The 18,716-nt window shown below is 40.7% G+C and overlaps 1 protein-coding gene across 1 annotated transcript in view; it reads left to right on the top strand.

Moving 5' to 3' along the window:
• Positions 1–856: 856 nt before the first annotated feature.
• The window catches only part of LOC126092318 (uncharacterized), a 56,456-nt gene continuing 38,596 nt past the window's right edge, over positions 857–18,716 (top strand). The window contains exon 1 of the mRNA XM_049907851.1: positions 857–1,005. The gene's annotated coding sequence lies outside the window, so the exon portion shown is untranslated. The remainder of the gene's footprint in view (positions 1,006–18,716) is intronic.

Raw genomic sequence — 18,716 nt, 5'->3', positions numbered from 1 at the left:
GGCTCGACAGTTACACATCTAAATGATATCTCCTATGAAATTAAGCAGAGATTAATACTAGCCAACAGAACCTATTTTGCCCTAACAAGACTTCTATCCTCAAGGCTCCTGACTCGTACCAAGAAATTAACTATCTACAAATCACTTATACGTCCAGTGCTTACATATGCCTCTGAAGCCTGGACATTAACAACTAAAGATATTGAAATACTGGAAGCATTTGAAAGAAAGTTACTTAGACGAATTATCACCCCAATCTGTGAAAGAGCAAGATGGAGAATGAGATACAACCATGAGTTGTATATCATATACAAAGACCAACCCATCAGAAGGATAGTGAAATCATCCAGACTGAGGTGGGCGGGACATGTGCCTCGCATGAATGATACAGAAGTACCGAAAAGAATATTACAAGGAAAGCCAGGAGGGCAGAGAGGACCGAGAGCCAGATGGGAAGATGGAGTAATCGAAGATCTTAGGAAGATGGGCTATAGAAACTGGAGAGTATTGGCAAAGGACCGAGGGAAATGGAAGGGAGTTGTAGAAGAGGCCAAGGCTCATCATGAGCTGTAGAGCCAAGAAAGAAGAAGAAGTGTCAACCGAGGCAAGAAACTGCGAGATAAACAGCAGCTGCGTGAGCGGCCCTAAAGTCTTCGATGGTAGTCTCAGGGTCAGCTCGGGACTCCCAAACATTCGTGACGCAATTCACAGGACCTGTGGCGGTGCCCGCGCGAGGAGTCCATCGCGGGCTCGGTGAGTCAGTTGAGCGCACGATGACGTAGCCGTGGCGGCGGTGGAGGGCAGAGGTGGGGAGCGAGGAGCGCGCCAGCGCCGCGGCCAGTCAGTTGCCTGCTGGAAGCCGTGCGGAGAACTACATTTGCTGACGCGCTCCTCTGTCCACAGAGTAGTAGGCAGTCCGCGCGACACGCACTCGGCGCGGCGCTGTGCTTCAGGGAACTGCCACTTCGGCGCTGCTATCATCCCCAGCTTGTGACAAGGTTAAAGGTAGGTTAGCCACGGACTTCCCCGTTCTGCGGCGCTGTCAGGATGTGCCAGCGAGGATGCGACTGGGTGTGTGTCGTGCTGCGTGTATATTGTATGAAACGAAACGAAACAAAACATCGTTAAAAAAAGTCAGTGTTGCCGAAACAAAGATTTTAGTGACACTTCGAATGTGTGTGTGGTGTGAACCTCCAATAAAATTCGAAACGAAAAAGAAAAGAAACAACCAAATAAGTGGTTTACCTCGAGAACAAGAAAGTGTTGCTACTTGGAATTAGAGGGCATGTGCTTTCGTAACATAATAAAGAAAAGGGAGACGGAGTATCCTGCTAGTGCTACGCCGGAAGACGGAATTTACGAAGCACAGTGATTGAGAGTTTCATCTACAGCTATACTTTGCCAACCACTCTGATATGCAAAGTAAAGGGTACGTTATTAGGGTTTTCCCCTTTCCATTCACCCATGGATCGCAGAAAGAGCCATTTTTTAAATGTCTCCGTGCACTTTGTAATTAATATATTCTTGTCCTGACGATCTCTACGGGAGCGATACGTAGGGGTTGTACTATTATTCCTGAAGTCATCTTTTAAGGTTGATTTTCCGAAACTTTGTAAGTAGGCTTTCTCGGGGTAGCTTACAGCTTGCAATCCGTCATATACTTCTGAAGGCTACACAGTACCTTATCGTGAAACAACTTCTCAGTTCTGCACTATCCTCTTCATTTATTGATTATTTTGACACTTTATCTTTTCTAAGAGAGTTTCTACCATTTTCTTGCTTGGTTTACTTTCCCAAATTTTTTACTACCAATATATTTGTTAAAACTCAGTTTCATTTAAATAAGCGTCCAAAAGGTTTCCTTGGAGAGTTGCTGTGAGGTTCCTCTGTTCATCTAGCCAAAAAATCTTTCCGTTCCGCCCAGCACGTCTTCGTTAGCCTTCTCCATAGCAACGTTTCCATGGCTACTTAGCGCTTCGTGTCCATCTGCCCTGTATTCAGCCTCCACAGCCATACAGCTACATATTATAAAGGAACGTCATAACAGATTGTTCTCTTTTCTACTATTCTTCACATGTAGTAAGGTAAGACTTTGATGAAGAGTTGCATAAAATTCTCAATGCCAAGAGCGTCAGTACGCGACGATTTTGCTGCAGCAAACCAAATTATTTACACGATTTGGTTAGAATGTAGTAGTGGCTCCTGCAGAAAAGTTGGCGGCCAACTTATTTCTAGGACAACCCGAGGTCTTGGGTTAGATTGGAAGGTGCGATATGATTCTAAGCTGTCGAAGTCGACGAATGTGAATTAATACGAAGCAAAGATTGTGGAAACAGATTAATTAGTAGCGAAGCATGATGTCAAATGTTCGAGCCATATGTATGGGCTCTTTTCGTTATAAGAATTCAAAATTACAAGACAAATTCAGAAATCCTTTATTAGAAATTAGACTAGTTTGGACGAGTGTTCTTATGCATATTACATACATATTTGGTAAATAATCTCTGAAAAATTAAATGTGGTCAACTAGGTAACTTTTACATAAGATCGTTAGAAATAAGAGTAGTCAGCGTATTGTGAAGACATAATTAATACTCCCTAAGGTGAAATTTTACGATCTGTTTTCAAAAACATCGCGCATTACTTACAGATAGGGTGGCTAATTCACTAAAAACCTCGTTCAATCACTAATGTAAAAATGTGATACAATAAACTAACATGTTATGTTGTCGGCATGAGATAATGAAATGGGATCCATTGATTGTATTATGTGTTGTATGTAGATGGCGACTAGACAGGTGAAAACGCGTTATTTGTTCTTTATGTACAGTGAATAGATCACATGATTGTTTAAAATGCTTTGGATTCGTCATAATTTACGCAACTTCTGAAAATGTTCTTACTGCTTATGTTCTTGAATTAGGACGCTCCGTATTAGCCACCGTGTATTGTTTACTGTATAAAGCAATTCGAAGGTTGTTTCGAACAACTCAATGCCCTACGAAGCATGGTCCTATTGCCATTATCTTATTCCAGTCTTCGAATTGACTCACTGAGCCAGTTATGGTCGGGACCTACAGTTTAACACAACTTACGAATGACAGTGCAACTCGTCATTTTTTACATACGGAAATCCTTGCCAGAAGTGGACAAATGGTGACTGGGGTTTGAACCCTAGATCAAAGGACTTGTAGACTCAGTCTCATCCACGGAACTACCGAGACACACGTATTCTTCGGCTGACCTGATACATTGATGACAATGACACTGAAAACAGTGGCTATGTACTTCTAAACTGATGTTTCGACTTATCAGCCTGAGACAGGCAATGCAGCCACCGATTGGCTCGTTTTTGAAAGTAGGCGATAACACGGCAAGAGAAAAAGCTCCGTTAATGCTAACTAGTTTTGATCCACGATTTACTTCCCCTTGACAGGCTGAAGTGCTTGTACTGACATCATCCAGTGGGAGAGGTTGTATTATGAGTCACTGTCAGTTCCAGCGTCCTATTCGGAAGAGACTGAGAAACCAGTTGATGACCAGTCATGTCCGGTTTCGTGCGGCTCTTAGGCCAATGAAAGATGCTTCTCGTTTTGCATGTTTCCTTTAGATTGGCTAATATTTCAGGGAGGCTACTGATGCGACTTGTCTTCGTTGGGACGCAACTTAGCTCATCTGGAGGGCAGACTCTGAACATCTGGCCTGTTTATCTGTGGCACTGTTGAAGGCTTTTGGTGTTATCCGTCTGAAACGAAATAGGAAGTCTACAGAAACTGTGCATACAGCAGACGCCCTTCACGGTTTAGAAGGAGAAAAAAAAACAGCGAAAAATAAGTATTTTTTGGTACTAATCATTTCATTGTTTCTCTACATATTCGTCTTTAAACTTCGTACTTTTGTACGCGTTCGAACCAATTCTGAAAATACCAATAATCTACCCTCCCCCAATTGCTTAAGGAATCGAACCCCCGTGTATAAAACATCTGCTTTACGCATCTCAATGTTTATGACGCCAAATCTCTTTAACTCTATGTAGTGCAATGCTATAATTTTGCAGTGTAATGCAGCGCTATAATTTTGCAGGTACATGCAATGGTATATGTGGATGCTATCTGCGAAATGTGTTGCGAATAGATTAAGAATTCAAGAAGTGATAAATTAAAACATCATGCCTGAAACTGGTTTTACTGCATGAACAACGAAGATGTAGTTAGCAGTAAACTTTTTCCTTTCATTATTGCCCCCTGTGAGGGATGTCAGCCAGAAAAAAATTCGAATAGGTTTGAAATTGTGTGTGAAGTTTGTTGTAAATCGTTAAGGGTTCTTCTTTTCAAATACCGAATCAAAGTAAGTCCGGGTAACTGCGCGCCGTGAGTTAACACTGCCTCAAGACACATAAACGGTGTGTAATGTAATACTTGTCTTACGTTGTTGAACCTTTAACGTAAGATTATATCTCTTAATAAGCAGGTTATGACAGCAGTTTAAATTCGGTCGATAATTATATGAAATACTGAAAATCATATTTTTGTTACCCCTGAAAGCCATTGGATAGACAACCTGTAATTGCAATACTGCGCCGTGAGCGGGGTTAGCTAATTAGTAATACATAATAGAGGTCGCGACATGACCTGTGTATTTAAAGAAAGAAACAAGCGATCATTTTCGTGAGTGCTCCGCAAACGAATCACTTTTGTTGGTCTCCGGTTCGTCTATTAGCACCTAGACGGTACCTTCTTAATTCCAGCTCGTATGAATAACAATCAAAATTCGTCTCCCATTACGGTATTGTATACGGATGTTGTATTTTCTCAGTCGTTGTCGACACGAGCGTGTTTTTGATCTTCCATTAAACTGTACGATACCCTTCGTGAACAGACCCTTGTCACAGTTAAATCCTTATGCAAAATTGGACGTACTACGGTCTGTTCTGAAGCAGATTATCACGTGTTGAACGGGGTGGTTTCAGGCACTGAAAAAAGACATCCAGCAGAAACTTTCGTACGATGTTTGCATTTTCTCACAAATGCTTAGTTTATTAAAGGCTCATTGTAAATGAACTGTTCAGCCGGTTTTCGAGCTGCCGTTGCTTTAACAACAACAAATAGACAAATTTTAAAACAACTTAAAAGCTGATCCTCGTACGAATATTGACAGACACTCTGCTTTCAGTGTTTATTAATATCTGTAGACTGGTTTTATACAGATCACTACCAGTTACAATTCTTTGTTGTCCTCCTTAAATTATTTTATTCTGCAACATGATTCGGCGTAGTAAATATGACAAGACAGTAAAATTTAACGAACAGAAATTGTAAATCAAGGAGCCACATAAGAACCTGAACACGGCTGTTGCTATAACGACTCACATGTTGTACTGTTTATTTTTTTCTACGAGCAGTCGTAAAAAGAGAAGCGGTTGGTACGGATAACGATTGTCATACTCTGTGCCTATTACAGCCTCACAATTTCTTTGCTGCACTCTTCAGAAAATGACGATAATCTACATCCAAGCAAATTAAATCCATTGCGTTAACTGAAACTGGTGCACGTCGCTGCGTTGCCCAAACCTCGCACAGTGACGGGTTGTCTGTAGTTAGACGAGTTTAGAGTTTTTGAGTGAGGTCCAAGTTTATTTGGGTACTGTTCTCTTATTTTAGAGAATGTAGAGTGCAAATCAAAACAATATCATTCTGAGGAACTAAGGAGAAACTTAGAACCATAATTCATCTTCGTAAGAGCGGAAAAAATCGGATTAACCAACGTGCCTTAGCTAGATGTTTTCATGGTCGTCTGATCAAAAGCATGAGGTACGGGACTCGTATTAGGGAGTAATGGAGTTCACATCACGGCAAGTCTGACGTACACCAGGAAAAGGCAAGATATTTCCCTCGACAAGGATACAGCCCATTTCCTACATCTGTGCTCGTTCTGCCTCTACAATCACCTCGATATCGATGGATCACTTTATGACAGCCGTACTTACGTAGATTAAGGGACTCGTTATTTCTGCTCTAGCGATATTAAGCAACATAAAGCAGTTCCAAATTGATGATATACATGGTCAGTTCGAACATAGACATAAACAACTTGATTTCAATCGGAAAGTTACTCAGTATCTTATTACGTACTATCGTATTCCTTTAAAACTTTATGCCATAATGTAGCTAAAATATATTGCTCATTGCCTTACTGGTACAATATTAAACAGTAGCACAGCATCTCGGCTATTTCCACATTGCTCAACAATGACAAAAATGGCTGATCAGTTGATATTCTACTCCCAATTAATAATACATATCGTTGGATAACATTGTCACTTGCTGCATGTAACATCAAAAAGCGCCGTGTGCATATAATGTTTCATTTCCGGTTACACTGGCTTTGCATTTTTCCTGTATTTTGTCGGAATGCTATCGGCAATAATCGGTCGATATCGCCAGCCCTGCCCCGTTATGCATTATATGTAGAACTACGCACTTTCTGATTCGTTGGGGCTTTCCCACATTCGCAGTTTACAAAATATAGACTTAAGGCAAGATAACACACTGCAGAAAATGCATTTCAGTGTGTAGCGTGTGAACTCAAAATATTCCCCGCGCTTTATCTTCGTCTCGACGAACTTGTTTATCTAAGATAAGCTTGCAAATATTTGCCGTGTAAAGACGTGGCAACGAAGCTCCTGGTTATCACGTTATACACAATCTGTCTTTTTTTGTGATAACCAGTTGCTGTGACAGTCACCATAATTCAGTAACGTGCAGTCAAATGCAGACGAGGTGGATGGAAAAAAGTAATTAAACTGTTCATTATTTCAAAAGTAGTCGTCATAACTGTTAACTGATTTATAACACTGTGAGACAAGACAACCAGTTCCGTCTTGCAAAAATGGTTGCGATTGTCTACGGAAATATGATTGAACACAGGCGTGCACCTCTTAGTCCGAAGAAAAATCAGTAGCCACGAATAAATATGGAAATGGCGTGGCGATAGATTGGGACTACATAGAGCATGGGTAACCAGCCTTTTTTACCAACTATCTACTTTTGTGTCTCTGTTAGTACTAAAATTTTCGAACCACCCACCGGCTCCGCAGTAGTACAGATTTTTAAAGTACGTAAGCAATTTTACTTTATAATGTTCGTAAATCAGAGTTACAGAAAGTTAAAGCATATAAATATAAGTACTTACAAAACAGTTTGTGTCAAAATTTTAATGAAAATCGAATGAAATATTTTTAAAACTTTTGCCTCTTACATTTCACCAAGAAAGTTGGAGCGCAGACTAGTGGGCGGTAGGGACCAGCTTGACTGCCACTGGCACAGAGGATGTGGGCGGGCCCACATGTCGCCAAGATCGTTTCGACTAAGCTGCAGAAGTTTCTCTGGGAAGCCCTTACGCATCCTGCAGAGTCCTGACCCCTATCCATATGATTTCCATATTTTTGGAGTCCTGGAGAAAGGTATTCGTGGCTGTCAGTTTGCTTCGAACGCAGAGGTGCACGTCTTTTTACAATCCTGATCCAGAAGGCAACGGCAAACATTTTTGCATGAGAGCATTGACCGTCTTGTCTTACAGTGGGACAAATGTATTATCAGTTACGGTGATTACTTTTGAAATAATGAACAGTTTACTTAGTCTCCATGTGCCCCGTTTTCATTTGACTGCCCCTTACACATCTATACTCCGCAGGTTACCTCACGGTGTGTGGCGGAGGGTAATTCTGCTTCCATTGTTATTCCCCTCCTCCCCCATCCCTTTTCTGTTCCATTCACGAATGGTGTGTAGGAAGAATGACTGTAAGCTGATAGGCTAGGCGTTGAGCGCCCTTAAGCTCCTCCTCCAAGAGTGATCGTCGGTAATGCTCCGTTTGACATCTAATGTGTCTTGTTTTTCTGGTGATCGTTTCGTGAGACGTATGTGAGAGAAAGTAGTATGCTGCCTGTCTCTTTTCGGGAGTACACTCTCGGAATTTCGTCAGGAACCCTCTCTGTGATGCATAACGCCTCTCTTGGGGTGTCTGCCACTTGAGTTTGTTGAGGATCTCCGTAAGGCTCTCGCATCGAGTAAACGATCACTCCTTTCGATGGAGCTTCTTCATCTCTTCTATTAATTCTACTTGGCAATGGCCATAAACGGCATTAACAGCATTCAAGAATCGGTCGAACGAATGTTTAGTAAGACTCTTCTTCCTTACAGTTCTCCCAACGAAATTCAATTTGGCACCTGTTTTTCTATAGTTTGTTTTCTGCAGTCATTTCACTTTCGCTTGCTCCGGATAGTTACTTCTACGTATTTTTCGGTGTTTTTTCTAAGGACTTTTCTACAATAGTGTAATGGAACAGTAGCGGATTCCTTCGCCCATTTATACGCAATAGGTTACATTTATTTACGTTCACAGTGAAACTTCAGACCCTGCACCAACAGTCGATCCTATGCAGGTCTCCGTATATTTCATTAATAATAATAATAATAAATAGCAACATCAATAGTAATGATGAACTAACGGAGGCATTGTGAATGATCTTGATCTCAATAATAATAACTTGCATTATTACGAAAAATAATAACTGGTAATAATTATAACAGTAATAATAGTAATACTAATACTAATAATAATAATAATAAATAGTGGTGGCATTAACAATGATGCTGAGTAGTTTAGCACATTTGAAGCCTTGACTTGTATTGTAAGAAATAGAAGGGATAATGAAGGGGGAGAAAATAGAAATGAAAGTGACTCGGCTGTTAGGAAAGGAGATGGTTCATTGGTTGATTGGGAGGGGTGGGGAGAGGGAGGGGGTAACAACAGTCACCAGTCCTTCGATAGAACACAGGTGCATCCATAAGTAGAGGCGTCCACCGAGAATTTTTCTGATCTAGCAGCGAGATTCATCACAGCAGAAGCGAGAGAGCTGAAAACGTTATGGACATCTTTTGTACCGTCAATAATAAGAGCAAGATGAAGGAAATACTGAAGTGAACAGGTGGGCGTCCCCGGGGCTACGCGTGCGATAGGAAACGTCCCACCCACAGCTATCCCACCCCTGGTCCATTACAGTCAAGAACGTCCGCTACTCAACAGAGTGCGACACAGAAAACTTGTTGCGGTAGATAGGAGGCAAATCGAATCTAAAAGCTATTATAACATTGTAAAAGAGGGGTACAAGAGTAGCCTGATCAAGGAGGTAAGATTGGGGATCACCTAGACGTAGCATACAGCGGAAGACACCCCCCCCCCCCCCAATCCCGGACCACTCTGCCCCTGCTTTGGAGCTAGGTTAAAATCTTCTTAAATGAGAACAAAAACCACTTTCGATGAATAAACTGAGATCAACCTCCTTGAATCGTCCGCCAATATTAGAGGAAATGAGTCTGGAAGTCCATACTTAGCAAGGAGGGCCAAAGGATGGGCATTTCACCAGGATATGAGCTACTGTCTGGTAGGTCCCACAACCACAATCTGGGGTTGGCTCGTTACACAAAATAGAGAGATCATAGCAGATTTGATTTGTGTAGTGGTACAGAGAGGATTTTACTTTGTCGAGAACTAGTATTTCTGCTGAGCTGCTCAAGTACTAGATTTTGATCCGTTAAGAAGGACGTGTTGAATTCTGTCTGCAAGGCGGCCCTGTGTCCACTCACAAATCTGATCCGATACGCGGCTAAGTTCGTCTTTTGTTCAGTAAACAGCAGTGCGGAACTGGAACCAGAAGTTGCGTGAGTGTGTTTAAAGACATGTGCTACGGGTACAAACATGAGTTTGAATTAAGATACTGGAAGTGCTTCCTACCGCGAAAGCATAGTGCCGGGCCACAGGGAATACGTCCAGCATCTTTGTAACTGTGTAGTTCTGATACCGCCACTCATGTTTTACGTTCCAGAACGTGAGAGAGTGCGAGTCGTTCTGTGTTGTGAGCGAGATAATAGTTAGCTGTGTATGTAAGCAAGCAAGGCAGTGGAAGAGGTGTGCTGCTGTGTAGACAGGATGACGAGGTTTACAGATAGAGCACTAGATATGTTTCCAGCCGAACCGTTAATTGTGGTTTATGCAGGAAGTAACGTTGTCGTCTGGAGTACGCAAGAGTAGCAATAAACTACAAACCCCCTCACCACAGCTCGAGGAGTGGGTCAGTATGAATTTAAGTAGTCTCATTTGCAGACTGTTAATGCGCCCTTTTTTACTATAGTGACCTCGAGAGCTACAACTTTCCTACTATCTGTAATAGTACCTCTCCCCCATAAAATCTTTGTATGGTTAAGTCTGTGACGAGTAGTTTGGTACAAATAATTTGCATATATCGCACATAAATTACGAAAACAGTACGGTGACTTAGCTATGAAACTTTTACCAATATTCTTATTGTTGTTGTAGTCTGTCAGTCCGAAGACTGGTTTGATGCAGTTCTTCATGCTACTCGGTATTGTGCAAGCCTCTTCATCACTGCATAACTTCTGAAAACCTGCATTGGTTTGAATCTGCTTACTGAAACGTGGTCTTCCATTACAATTTTTACTCTTCACCCTTCCTTCCAGTACAAAATTGACGATTCCTTGATGCCTCAGAAGATATCAAACGATCCCGTAGTCAAGTTGTGCCATCAATTTGATTACACTCCATACAAAAGAGTCCAGAAAATACTTAAGAAGTTCTCTTTTTTCAGAAACGTTTCCTTTCCTATTGCCATTCTGGGTTTTATATCCATTTCAGTCAGACCATCGCCAGTTATCTTGCTGCCCACACAATAAAATTCATTGACTAAGTGTCTCATTACCTAATGTCATTGCATCAGCAATATAGCTTAGTTTTACTTTTGTTGATATATATCTTTAAAAAAATAAGTTCTTTAAATGAGTCTGCGATATTACGATACCCTTTTTTTGTTTTGTTTTGCCTACAATGCCGCCTAGATCACTTAATCAGGGTGGCGACTTCGTCTGTTGGAAAGATTTCTCTGCGATTTCCAGGTTTTTGCAGGTTGAAATTCCAAATTTACCTAAACAAATATTTGTTAAATGATGTGAGGGAAGGAAGATTAGGGTTTAACTTCCCGTCGACATCGAGTTCATTAGAGACGAAGTACAAGCTCGAAACGTTTCAAGGATGGAGTGCCAATTCGGCTGAGCCCATTCAAAGTAACCAACCAGGCATTTGCCTGGAGTGGTGTAGGAAAATCACAGAAAACCTAAATCTGGATGGTCCGACGCGGATTTGAACCGTCGTCCTTCTCGAATACTAGTCAATTTTGCTAACAACTGTGCCAACTCTCGGATATTTATATGGGAGGGTAAGTTCTAGTTTTCTTTAATTTTTATGGGCATAAAGCAGTATTTTGTGTTTCCAATAGTTCTGTTAAATGTAAGCCCCTGCCGCCCCTGAAAACTAGTTCGTTATATTTGGGATGGTTGCCATTCGTATTCTTAAAACCAATGCGGGGCGTTTATAAATATAAGAGTTCGCGGACAGTTATGTATTTTAAAATTCAAATATGAAGGTGATTTCCAAAAGAATTCACGTAGAACCCATTAACCAGTTGTTATGATTTTAATTTCGTGAAGTGCAGGACTGTAATAAAAATTGACGGTTTGGCTGAATGTATGTTATACAGCCAGAGGCTTTATGTCAGAACCCTACTTTATATAGCCGATGTTTTACGCTTATGGCTGCCAGCAGGAATGTGGAGGAGAAGGTAGGATCCTGTAACCACCTCTTTATGTCATAATAAGCGTTGCCCGTTACAGGACTGCAGCTACAGATGTACTAATGGCACCTGTTAAGCAGGCCATAAAAGAGCGTATTACAAGCAGTTTAATAGCCTCTGGGCACTGCGTACTGGTCTGTTACATCACATATCATTCTAGAAGAAGACGATTTTAAGGATACATAAAGGCAAACTCAGCAACAATTATTTTTTTCTCTTTTCCTTGAGTTCAACTGCACATCGATAATACAGCTGCACGTGGATTTGGCTACTCAGAATCTCCGTCAGTCGGGCGATCATCGTTTACGAGATGTCTCAGTTTTCACATGAAACGATAGAGAGACTGAAATCGTTCTGAGACTAGAACCGCGGTCCATCCTGCCAAACCAGAAGTTACCTGCAACGCTCCCCCCCCCCCCCTTTCCCCCTCCCCCTCGCCGCGACTCTTCAGAGAATCGAACTTTCAATCGAATAACTTCAAATGTCTGATTACTATAGAAATGAGTTCATGTGTTAAATATTTGACGTTAGGCATGCAAAACCTTTGTGGTTGAAGACGCAAAACCCTAATTATGTAGGTTTCATTGGTTTCAGTTTTGGTGAGATGTAGGTAAAACCCTAATTTTTATATCACGTGAACGTCGAATTCTTTGAGAATGTAACACAAACTTGACCATTCTCGAAAACTAATTCTGGCAGTAATATTCCCGCTCTGTCCTTTGCTTGACCTTGGAACTTGTTGATGCTCATGGAAAAAGCAACCTTAACGAGGAATTGAATTGTGTTAAGAATAATTCGATGTCGGAACTTGTCAAATTAAAAATTGAGAAGTAATGTCTGATGCTGAAGTTTTATTGCATAAACAGCGAAAACGTAGAAAACGATAAACTTCTTTCTTTTAATTATTTCTTGGGGGCTTTCAGTGATAAAAAGTTTCGAAAGGGTTGAAATTACTTGTAAAGTTTGTTGGAAGTCACGAAGTGCAGACATTCTCAAACACTACTTGACTTGTTGTGTAAAATCTTTACCTTAGGATTTTCTCTTAATGAATAGATTATGACAGCAATTTAAATTTATAAATTCGCCCAATAGTTAAACGAAATACAGAAAATCAAATTTCTGTGGCCTTGGAATCCTTTAGACAGGCAACCTGTAACTCGGCTAGAGGACTGTTTCAGGGGTTTGCTGATAAGGCGCCGTTACTTTCTGCATCAGAGCGCTACATTCGACTAAATCCTGTTTAATTTTTTGAATGCGGTTTCCATTCGCTCTTAAGTAAACAATAAGATTTAGTTTGAAATTCTACATCAACTGTTGTTGCGTTTGTAGAAAATTTCGGAACGCTAGTCCTTGAACGGTCAGCTGGCTTAAAATGCGACGGGCAAGCCTACCCATCAGGCTAACATTTTAAGCGGTTTTAGGCACCCGTAAACTAGCAAACAATTCATCATATTTTACTATGTTTGCCAAATATTTTTGATCGCTGTTTGACGACTTTATCAAACATATAGCGTCTTGCACGTGTCCGCCAGAAATGTTGTTGCCGCAAAATTTGATAAGAAGGCGAACGTTGTTTGTGTTGCTGTTTCGCCGCATACGCTTAATGAAAAATAGTTTTATATCCCACAGTAACGTGTGAATGAAAAATAGTTTTATATCCCACAGTAACGTGTGTTCCCACAACAATAGAAATTATGATCAAGTATGAAAACCAAATAGCACTGGAAATTACCAAAATGGTAGAGATGTCACATTTTCCCAACCATGTATTACTCAGGAAGTTTCAAGAAGAAAATCAATATTGTATGCACAACGCACAGGCGAGAGTGCAATAAAATAAAATCATCGATGTTCTCCGGTTCTTCCACCAACGATCTAAGCTATGTATTACCAAGTTGTGGTATTTTAATAAACTTTCATTAGAGGACCAAGTAGAAGCATACTTTTGTCTTCGTTTTCTGTGTGAGGACAAAGTAATTCTAAACATTTTATTAGAAGTTTCACTGTCCATTCGTAGACAGTCGATGTAATTACCAAGTTCTGAATGGAAGATTTTCTTTAACTGTTTTTTTGTATATATTTCTCATTTTAAACCACTTCCTGGACCAGCGTCTGGTTTTCTTCTTCTTCTTCTTCTTCTTCTTCTTCAAACACATGGCATTTGCATTTCTAGAAACTAGTGTCAAAACGCAGCATACACGAATAGTCGCTGCTTAAAAAGTGAGTTTAGTTTTGTTGATAGGTATACGGGCTTGTCTGACAAATCCGTGGCTAGATAAGAGCAAAATTGACAAATATGGTGCAAAGTGCTTCGAGTTTTCCATGAATTTTATATTATACTTACAGAATTACAATCAAAAATTATTAAAATTCTCTTCATTGAGTAAAATAGAAGTAATATCCGGCGTTCCCCAAGGAATTGTCATAGGCCCTCTATTGTTCCTGATCTATATTAACAACATAGGAGACAATCTGATTAGCCGTCTTAGATTATTTGCAGATGACGCTGTCATCTACCGTCTTGTGAAGTCATCAGATGATCAAAATGACTTGCAAAACGATAGGAACGATCACGTAGATAATATTGTGGGTAGAGCAAACCAAAGACTGCGATTCATTGGCAGAACACTTAGAAGGTGCAACAGGTCTACTAAAAAGACTGCTTACACCACGCTTGTCCGCTTTACTCTGGAGTATTGCTGTGCGGTATGGGATCAGCATCAGGTGGGACTGACGGATGACACGGAAAAGTACAAAGAAGGGCAGCTCGTTTTGTATTATCGCGAAATAGGGGAGATAGTACCACAGAGATGGTAGTGAATTGGAGTGGCAATCATTAAAACAAAGGCGTTTTTCGTTGTGGCGGGATCTTCTCATGAAATTTCAGTCACCAGTTTAAAACTCCTCCGATTACGAAAACATTCTGTTGCCATCGACCTACATAGGGATAAATGATCATCACGATAAAATAAGAGAAATCAGGGCTCGCACAGAAAAATTTAAGTGCTAGTTTTTCCCGCGTGCCGTTCGAGAGTGGAACGGTAGAGAGACAGCTTGAAGGTGGTTCATTGAATCCTCTGCCAGGCACTTTTTGTGAATAGCAGAGTAATCACGTAGATGTATTCTACATATTTTTAAAAAAGTTGATAAAAGAAGCTCACTACATGCTAAGAGATGAAATAGAGATAATTTTGTAGAACTCTCACGAATAGTTTCTGAAACAAAGGTATTTATATTTTTAAATTCCATAAAAAAAAGTTTAAAGCAACTTAACAGTAAATGTTTTAATTTCATGCCAAGTATGGCACAAAATTTCGCTGTCGCATCTTCAAAATTGTAAATCTGATGCGGCTATTAAATAATGACCCCCTTAAGTTTGTATGAATATCGCCATTTGAAATGCATTGCGAAATGTTTAGGTGTTCCATCCCTTTGCGTTCCTTGACGGCCGGCGTGAATCAACTGGAGGCAGTGATCTCAGTCTTCAGTCTAGCCTGTAAGTTCGTAGCTGAAATGTCGCATCTCGTAGCCACGAAGAGCGATGGAGCAGCAACCTGCGATAAGACACCAGCAAGCGCATCAAGTTCGCTCGTTACTCGCGACCTTGGCAGCTGTTCCAAATGGGGCAGAGAGCAACTTTGGGCTCCAGCACCGGAGTTCATGAGCGTGGCGACTCGCGCACATTCGTAGCGGAAGGAAAACCGCCTAAGTGTCACTATGAGTGACCTGCAATGAAAACTGCACAACACACTTTGATCTTAGCGTTTTCTTTCACTCTTGCTTACAGACATCGTAGAATCAAAAATAGCCGCAACTTTCTATTACTTAAGCATTTGCCCCTGAGTAAAATCTTTGCCTGGTACACTCAATCAATGAAGTTAGTTCGTGACTGCTTAGTACAGGAAATCATACGAGGGCTATTCGGAAATTAAGGTCCAATAGATCGCGAAATGGAAATGGCATAGAAAATTTCACAGATGTGTTGGGCAGTGTCTCTAGTATGACTGTCGATCGAGTCACGTCGCTATTTTCAGTTCTGAACCCACCGTGAGCACGTAAAGATGCTTAGAACAGTAATGTCTCCCGCCAAGTATGGGTGAACGCTGCGAGGTTTCGCCTAATTTCATGCAACCCCACATAACGTACTTTTCATGCATTTCCTTCACCATTGCAATTCTCGGCCGCACACGGCAGGGGCAAGGAGGATATCCACACAGGATTACAAATATTGTTTTCAGCCACTATGTGAAATTAAAAATAGTATCAACAAACATGTTTTACGTCGAATACAGCCTCCTATCTCATCCTCCTACCACTTCGAAATAATGAAGCAACTTTTCCTGGATTAAAGAGGAGGAAACGATCAAACACTAAAAGATTATGAAGATTATACTCATAACGGTCGCATGCTAAAACTTGGTGGAAGATTGCTTGAAATATTATTCAGATTTATCGATTAAACAAAAGAATATATTTTTCTAAATCTGTTATCAAAATTTATTTGATGTTCCATCTTGCAATTTAACCTTTTTCTTTCGCGACATCTGGCGATATGTCCGGACCTTCACCCGTAAATGAGCTGTTTACATATTTATATGGAACCGATATAGCTTAAATGAGACAATGAGAGAAACAAATGCATCAGCATTTCATAATTTTAGCACGCCGCTGTTCAGAAACTATAAGAGGTGTAAAAATAAACTTGCAAGTCAAAAAGTTGCAAGAGTGGACATGGAAAACGTCAGGAAAATCCTATAACATTAGCTTCGGCACCCCGTCCATCTGACATTAATTGATGCAAATCCTAATAAAATTAAACAACTAGTAGCTTGAAATGACAACAGCTCAACTACCACGGCTAATTCCAGGTCTGCTAAGTTTCCCAGGGCTTCCTCCTTCGCCGTCATGGCGTTGTGACAAACAGCACTCAAATTTAACGGGTTTGGGGCTAATCAGACACGTTTTACGGGTATATGAGATGAAGAGAGAAACTTTGTATTACATACTCGAGGTGATTCTTGGTGACACTGAAAAACAAGATTACAAACAGCCTGCATTACTGCAATAAATTCAGCAAAGCAATTAACTTTCTATGCCTATCATTCAGCATATGTTTGAGAAACGAATATAAAATTTAGAATAAGATAGTGTGATCACCTAAAGCACATACTCCATATTTGCAAACCACCTCATGTAACGGAATCACCATCACAGCATTAAGTAGTAATAATAATTCGTCGCAGCAAATACCCACCTAGCACAGCACAAGAAAGAGCTAAAATAACTTTTTGCATCAAAACTGACATACGACATTTCTCACATGAACACATACTTTTTTGAGCCTACAATGTAAGCCCAAAATTTCCGAAACAGATTTAGCTTGTGTTGCAGAGGACATGCTGCGTAACTATAGACACGAGGGTGAAATTTTAGACATAACATGTCTGATGTAATATAAGGTAACGTTCAATTAATCCAAAAATGTGTGTGTATGTGTGCGTGAGAGAGAGATTTTCATTGTATGCTATTAATCCAATCTTTAGCTCCTACGGTGAAATCAGTGTTTGTCTGAGGAACCACCACGAAACTAGCATCTGACAAAAATTATTACGCATGCCGCATCGAAGTGATTGAAATCCAGACATGCCATAAAAATGTATGTACGTACGTGCGTGTGTTCCACATCACTAGACCGATTTCAGCCAAACTTGGGAAGCATATCGCTTACTGTCAGGCAACAATAGCCGCCGGGGTAACAACCACCTGTCTATCATAGTTCAGGAGATCTAAAGTAATAAATAATGAGATGCGTGAAAAATGCAGTATCATGCTGACATTTAAATTTATTACTTCTGTGCTATTAACAGTATTCGCAATAAATTTCGCACGCGATATCCATATATGCTGTTAAATGCACCTGCAAAAGTATATCATGGTACCACACATAGTTAAAGAAATATGACGTCATAAACTCTGAGATGCGTGAAAACCGCCACCTTGTGCACAACGTTCAAATTCTTGATTTTTTTGTACAGCACTATTCGCAACACAGTTTGTAGACAGGACCATGTATACCGCTGACTGTACCTGCACAAATATATCATTGCACGACACACAGTCATCCGATATGACGTCATAAACACCGAGACGAGCGAAAAATGCCGCATCATGTATGCACTTTTAATACATTTTTTTCTTTACTGCTAAACACTCCTGGTAGCACTGACACCTGGTAGCACTAATGGCTGTAGGCGAAAACAACAGCCGTCTTTACAGCTGTGAAGAGTCGTTGCCATAGAAACGTTTACAAAATAGCGTTGTTGGCACCCGAGGTAGCTGCGTGGAGTATACAAAAACTGTTCGAGATAGTGCACTTATACATTCGTTGTACGACTGTTTCGTAATTTCAAGGGTATTTTAACGAATACATCGAAATGAAAGGTTTTCAGTATAACTTTACAAATACAGTTTTTGTTTGTTTTGTTTTCGTTTCCAATAGAAGAGTGGCAAAATGGAGACCCAGGCAATGCCGAGTTTGTCAGCTAGTTACACTACTGGCCATTAAAAATGCTACACCAAGAAGAAATGCAGATGATAAACAGGTATTCATTGGACGAATATATTATACTAGAACTTACATGTGATTACATTTTCACGCAATTTGGGTGCATAGATCCTGAGAAATCAGTACCCAGAACAATCACCTCTGGCCGTAATAACGGCCTTGATACGCCTGGGCATTGAGTCAAACAGAGCTTGGACGGCGTGTACAGGTACAGCTCCCATGCAGCTTCAACACGGTACCACAGTTCACCAAGAAAAGTGACTGGCGTATTGCGACGAGCCAGTTGCTTGGCCACCATTGACCAGACGTTTTAAATTGGTGAGAGATCTGGAGAACGTGCTGGCCAGGGCAGCAGTCGAACATTTTCTGTTTCCAGAAAGGCCCGTACAGGATCTGCAGCATGCGGTCGTGCATTATCCTGCTGAAATGTAGGGATTCGCAGGGATCGA

This window comes from Schistocerca cancellata, chromosome 7 (genome assembly GCF_023864275.1).
Source record: "Schistocerca cancellata isolate TAMUIC-IGC-003103 chromosome 7, iqSchCanc2.1, whole genome shotgun sequence".
NCBI classification, from domain to species: Eukaryota; Metazoa; Arthropoda; class Insecta; order Orthoptera; family Acrididae; genus Schistocerca; species Schistocerca cancellata.
Note: the sequence above shows the minus strand (reverse complement) of the source record. Positions and strands in the feature narration are given on the sequence as shown.